The sequence below is a fragment of the Pteropus medius genome, unplaced genomic scaffold (assembly GCF_902729225.1).
Source record: "Pteropus medius unplaced genomic scaffold, Ma_sr-lr_union100, whole genome shotgun sequence".
Taxonomy (NCBI): domain Eukaryota; kingdom Metazoa; phylum Chordata; class Mammalia; order Chiroptera; family Pteropodidae; genus Pteropus; species Pteropus medius.
The window spans coordinates 1467767-1474359 of NW_024354500.1; the positions used below are offsets into that span (position 1 = coordinate 1467767).

The 6593-nt window shown below is 30.8% G+C and overlaps 1 pseudogene; it reads left to right on the top strand.

Annotated features, from left to right (window-relative positions):
- Positions 1–5817: 5817 nt before the first annotated feature.
- On the top strand, positions 5818–5936 carry LOC120595225 (uncharacterized; annotated as a pseudogene).
- Positions 5937–6593: the final 657 nt, after the last annotated feature.

Genomic DNA, 6593 nt, shown 5'->3' on the forward strand with positions numbered 1-6593 from the left:
AATATAAAGGAATATGGCTTATATAAAAAATATTTATAGCAACTATGGCCACAGGTTTTATGTTATATAAATCATTTATAAAAATGATAAGAAATATATTAGGATGCATTATAGATAAATATAGAAGTAAATTCAAAGGATGAATAACATGACAAGCAATTCACATAATAGAAATATAATTATACAAATAGAATATGTTTAACATTAAATGTTATCAGATAGATTACAATTTTAACAACAATTAAGTGACATTGATTTTCTGAAATGATTTTAAAATCATGAGTCACTCTAATAATGGTGAGGTGAAAGGAAAAGTTAATGGCAGAATTATCTATGGTGCTAAAAAATGTTAAAATATCCAAAGAGCAAATATAAATCATTACATTTGATATAGTGACATTAAATATGATAATTATGAAGTCTAATAGCAACATGGACTTTTTCACATAAAATACATTTTTTAAGCTTAATACAAAATTGTAACTATAAGATGGTACGTCTACATATGCATACAGATCAGTACTAGGGTTAGAGAGAGAAAACTAATGCAATTTTGGAAGGAATTATATCTTTATGATAACAATTTATCTTTTATTTCGTTTTAACTGATTGTATCACAATATTAATTATAACAATTATTTCCATATAATTCTACTATGACCCTGTGAGTAAAGAACTAAGAATGCCTTTTTGAGTGGTTTGAAGAAAACTACTTGCAATGGATTGGTGAGGCATTAGCCCATTTAACAAAATTATATTGCCCAATATATTTTCAATGGCAACAAAAAATAAGACAATTGCCCTAGAACAAATGTTTGGCAAGGGATATACATTATCAACACATTTCTATCATGTCCTATAAAATTAATATGGCTATACCCAATTAAATTTTTTCACATATGTTTAATAGGGCAATGCATAACCCTTCTGGTAGACAAATCACTAAATATTCTAAAGTATATCATTGTAAAAAATAAAAAAATAATTGATATTTAAATCCACTGGTATCTATTTTTCCAATAATTGTATTGACGTGAAAGAAAATAATCGTGAGTGTCTTAGTTCAAACAATACTGTACATTAGTTCCACTGATTAAATCAAACACCACAAAGTAAAAGATTCATTTTGGAGAATTGTAATAATAGGAACTGCCAAAATATGAACAAACAATTGTGTGTGAGTGTTAGTCTTGTAATTTTCAAGTAACAATAATTTCAAATGCTTGTTTCTGACCATAATTTAAGTAATAACTCTACACAAGGCCAAATGGTCATGAACTATATGAATCTCAATAAAATATTTCATTTTATTTTGTGCTCATCAAAAATATAGCTCAAAAATAAGTCTTATATTAATAAAAATTGAGTTATATTAAATAAGCATATGTATCTTATTGATTAAATTTATTATAAGCTATGTGTCATAATCAAGAATTTCCCTATTAATTTTAATATTTCTACACAAATACATAATATATTTCTGTGATAATTTTACTATACTAAATTACTATAAATTTTGTCCAATTCCTCAACTCCTTTTTTTATTTTCTTATTTAAATTATTCTCTCATAATTGCTTTTGCTCTTTATTCATACTTATACAAAATGGAACAGGGTAGAAATGAGAAGTATTAGCTACAGATATTAATTTAATGATAATATCTTATGTAGTGTTAGTAAATTAATGCACTTTTTTATAAATTCAATATTTAAAGAACACTTCACAAAAGTTTTTATTTATTTATTTATTTATTTATTTATTTATTTAATGGACATTATTAGAAACTAGTTTTGATGTCAGATTTTCCACCATGAACAAGTTACCTTACTGCAATGAATGCCCATTGTTATTTATGGGTTGTCATTAAAAAATTTTTTTTTTGCAAAATTTCTTTGAAGAGTTCCCTGTCTTTCTATTCCTTTCAGTCATTTGAAAACCAAAGTAAAATTGAAAAATTTACTGAAAAATTTTGAATTATATGAAATATCCTAAAACATTCCTAATTTTCATCAATTCATATTTCATTTCAACTTTACTGCCTCAGAGTTGCAGGTTTCCAAATTCGTGTCATCTTCATGGTCTAATTTATATTGTATATTAACATGATATTAAAAATCACAGTCCTACTCCCTGATTGGAAGGGTTCTCTGTTATTTAAAAGCCCCATAAATCAGGCAGAATAATCCTTTCATTCAGTAGCCTTTTCTGAATCAAAAGAATTTATTCTGAAAAAGAAATTAACAGAGGGTTCACTGTTCATTAAGACATTATTAACAATAATTTTGATAAAATGTCATTTTTTTTTACCAAACAAATTAGAGAAGTTCATAGTTACCCATGATATGAGTACTAGCAGAAGCAAGAACATCAGACTTAACGCTTAGGTTACTGGTGTCAAATATCTTGCCCCAAATCATGACTTCCATATTGGTATTTTATATAACCTAGGAAGCATGGTGTAATTTATTTTAGGTTTACAATCTCTCCAATGAATATTATACCACGTCTCACAATTGCTTACCACTTGAGAAGTAAGTAATTTAAATAATAAGGTCCCTCCCTACCAATTCATTTATCCTATGGTTCCATATTATAACCATATCTTTAGCTTCTATTTTCAATATCAGAAAAGAAACTTCAATTTTCACTTTGAGAAAACAAATTTGGATTTTTTTCAGACTTTATTTTTCCATCTTCTTTTTTATAAAGCACCTATTTGATAATTTTTACATAAAATCCCTGGATGCATTTGTTCATTGTTGTTTTATTTATTATTGAGAAACTATATGCTCTGCACTGTGCTAATCTCTAATGATACTATGTTCAAAATGAACACAATCTCTATCTACTCTACAGGAATTCACTATCTATTGAGGAGAGAACAAACAGGGCTCATCAGTGAGAATGCCCCAGCATGAGGGTAGGAATCGACTGTCCTTTAGAGAGGAATCTAAACTCTCAGTTTTAGGAAGCTAACAGCAGACTTGCTGAAGGAGGGTCCATCAGCTGGGATATGAAGAATAAGTAAGAGTTAGATAAATCAAGAGTTAAGGGTAGGGTAGGATGAGAAAAGGTGTTCCAGGCAGAGAGGCCCAGCCTGGTCAGGAAAAAGGATTTCTGAGATTAATTCTTTAGGTTAATACCCCATTGGAACAGTAACTAAATCCACATATATAGTTACATAAAATGCATAATGGACCCTCAATGTATGTCTTTCTCTTCATTCAAAATGATACAAAAACTATTAATCCCACTCCATATTTTCAGTTTTTCATTGAAGACTTAGATGCTTTAAAGATGCTAATACACAGTTGTTTGATGAACTGTATTATTTTTTACATCTATTGAAGGATGTCCAACTATCCTATAATTCTTCTTAGAGGTTATGTAGTTCATATTTATCTCATCCTCAACATCTAGAAGAGTGCTTTGGAAAGAGTGCACATTTAGCAAGTACACTGACTGATAATAAGTAAAAACAAATACCCTACTTAGAAGTGTCATTAAAAAATATTGGCAATAGTAGTTCTTTAGTATTTTATTGGTAATTAGATATTATCTCACTAATTCGATGTTTTCGATTATGAGATTTAAAAAACAATATGTCATTGAATATTAATATTCATATATAGGAGTATAGAGGTCTTTCTCAGGTAAAAATATTAAGGTATGAATGATAAGTTTTTAAATGAAATCATATGGTTTTTGTACTAATTGTTAATCACTAAGGCCCTTAAATGAATAAAGAAAACGCTGTATAACTTACAATATATTTTTCTTTCTAATACGTGTTTACTTTTTTATTAACTAAGTTTCTTTGAATTTTATCTGGCTAAAAAATAAATTTTCTTGTATTATTAAAATTTGTGTTGCAATTAATGGAAACTAAACTTTCATTAGCTTCACACACACAAAAAATGTGTGTGTCAGGGGAGGGTGGAGAGTATTGTCCTGTCTAAAAATTTCACACTCAGTATGAAAACTGAAACTGCTACAGAAAGCTCAGGGATTTAGACCTCAGAGGCCACTGGAATCAGGACTTTTAATACTTCTGAAACACTCTGTCTTCATTTATTTTGATTCTTTCTGCATGCTATTAATGTATCCTATCTTTGTAGGCCTCCACTTTCCATGTGGCCACTGACAGCTCCCAAGTTATACATTATGTACCTTTAGCCATCAGAGAGAGAAAGAGACTCTTTCTCAAGTCCCAAATTTCCAGAAAATGTACTATGATAAACCAGGCTTAGGTAAAGTGTTTACCTCTGGAACAACAATGCACATGGTAAGAGGTTACTATGATTGGATCAGCTTGAATCAGGGAGAGGGGTTTGGAGAGGGTACCTGGTATATAATTTAGGTGGTGCAATCTCTAGCTGAAGGTGAGCAAGCTGAGTAGCTAGTTATGAGCATAAATGATAATTTCATTTATCTTCCACTTACAGTAATAATAAAGATTATTCCTTTGTTGACCAATAAATTTCAACAAATGATTTCCATATTCCTTTTTTAACATATGAGGGAATTGTCTTATGTTGAATATATATTCTCTGTGTCACATTAATGCACCTGTAGTGAAACAGACATAGTTCAACATTTATTAGGATCCCTAATGTCTGCTCATTTTATATGTTAATGATTTTTTAAAAAATATATTTGAAGATGGTGTCCAGTAAAAGATAAAGTTGAAAACAATCTTAGACATCATTGGTGCTATATAAGGATAACCATACAAAAACACGTCGAGGTTGTCTTTAAACTAGTAAAACCTGTCATGATAGATGTCATTAGTCATCTGTGGGAGGGAATCGAGAGACTAATAATTCAGCCTCCCATGTAGGGGCTTTGTTAAAATGAGAAAAAGCTTTGGTTAGGCCAACCTGAGAATCCTGGACTGATCAACGTTTGTATTTTTCACTGTAAATTAATAAATCATCATTTGATGTTTAATGTAGCATTTTCTATGAATGTGATAAATGGGTATCCAGCTGTGTGAGACCCATGAACTCTTGGTGTGCTGTCCAAATCAAATTCCTGATCTTGAAAGGCTGAGGACCAGACCTTGGAATATGGCAAGTTTGCTGATGGATAGATAGTATGTTGGCAACTTCTGAGTAGTCAGTCTGCAGAACTCCCCTGCTATTATACACGGCCTTCAGAATACAAAAGATGCACTTAATTTTTTTTGGTAGCATTTCTATAAATATGAACATTAAGTGATTATTAAACATACATTTCCAGAGAAAATATCAGAGCTTCCCCCAACACATACACTTTTTCTTTGTAATTGATTTCTAAGGGAAAACATTTTCATCACTTTTTTTTAGGAGACCACAGTCTTCTTACCATGTCAGCATCAGACCCTTGATTATATTTCATTCTGGGCTTACTGTGCACAGTCTGTTGGCTGCAAACATATATTTCTGCCAAGTTAAGTTTGTATACGTGTCTGCTTTTCTATATAATGGAATGTTTATAGCACTGAAGGGTTTAAAATAGCATAACTTTGGAATAAAACTTGCAGATCTCCAAAGTGACTCTAAACAGGATCAAGCAAAGCTTATATAACCAAATAATCTTAATTTCATTTTGTCTTTTTTCTCCCTCTTTTAAACAAAGATATTCAGTACTAAGTTACAGAGAGCAGTACTGGCAGCAATTTCATTGTTATGTTATCAGCAATGAAAAAAGAAATAGGAATCAGTCACTGATCATTAAATCTTTTTATAATCCGCTAAAACATCACATAGCTGATTTCTTCAACCCCATTAAGCTCTTATATTTAGGTTAAGTTTCTGTTAATAAAACATATCTCTTGTCTACGGCCATGCCAATCTGAACAGGCCCAGTCCCGTCTGATCTCAGAAGTTAAGCAGGGTCAGGGCTGGTTAGTACTTGGATGGGAGACTACCTAGGAAGATCAGGTGCTGTAGACATAAAAAATAAAAAATAAGGGATCGTAAACTGATAAGGTCCTTGCAATCTGTGAGATCAACTAAGGATTGCCTTGCCTAAAAAAAATTTAAAAAACAACAACAAAAAAATGCATCTCTCAATCACAGAACAATTTAAAATAGTACCTCAACACTATACTAGATATTAAAATAATGTTTAGATTTTATATAAATATTATGGTAAGCTTTACCTTTAGTTATTTATTTCTTTGCATGGGACTGAATGCACTGGCAGGGCTCTCCAAGCAATGTAATTTGTTTTCAAATGAAAGCAAATAAGGTAACTACATACATTGAAAAGATAATAGTATTTATTTTCTATTATATCATTTAGATTACATATGCACCCTTAAAGGCTATAGTAATTGCCTACACACAATTGAAGTCTACAAGCTGCTGTTATCATGCCCCCTATTCCATTATTTTTCCATCTGAAATTATCTCTCAGTCTTTCTCTACCAACCAATAGTCATCCTTTTTTATCCTCAAAGGACCAGCTGAAACTTTACATGTTGTGGAAACCAAAATGACCGAGACCATATCTTTACCACAGTGTCTATATTGTTTATGAAACAGCTCTTTCTCACTCGTCTCATGCTTCTGTATACTGCTTTGCATTGTTCTCAGGTTTCTTCATGT